The 221-nt window shown below is 27.1% G+C and overlaps 1 protein-coding gene across 1 annotated transcript in view; it reads right to left on the bottom strand.

Annotated features, from left to right (window-relative positions):
- LOC122326989 (cadherin-6-like) overlaps positions 1-221 on the bottom strand; it is an 11868-nt gene that overhangs the window by 1251 nt on the left and 10396 nt on the right. The gene's annotated exons all lie outside the window — the stretch shown is intronic.

Genomic DNA, 221 nt, shown 5'->3' with positions numbered 1-221 from the left:
TGTCTTTGGAACACAAATTAAGATATTTTTGAAGAAATCTGAGAACTGACAGACTGCAACACAATTTAAATAGTTCAGGCTCCAGAAATAAATAAAAAAGTAAATATGTTATTTTTGTTTTCTTTGCACAAAAGGGTGAACTAACCCTTTAATCGCAATTATTTCATTTAAAATCAAAGTTTGTGTTTGCATACTATATGTGTGTATACTTTGTATATATA

The sequence above is a fragment of the Puntigrus tetrazona genome, chromosome 2 (genome assembly GCF_018831695.1).
Source record: "Puntigrus tetrazona isolate hp1 chromosome 2, ASM1883169v1, whole genome shotgun sequence".
In the NCBI taxonomy this organism is placed as follows: domain Eukaryota; kingdom Metazoa; phylum Chordata; class Actinopteri; order Cypriniformes; family Cyprinidae; genus Puntigrus; species Puntigrus tetrazona.
Note: the sequence above shows the minus strand (reverse complement) of the source record. Positions and strands in the feature narration are given on the sequence as shown.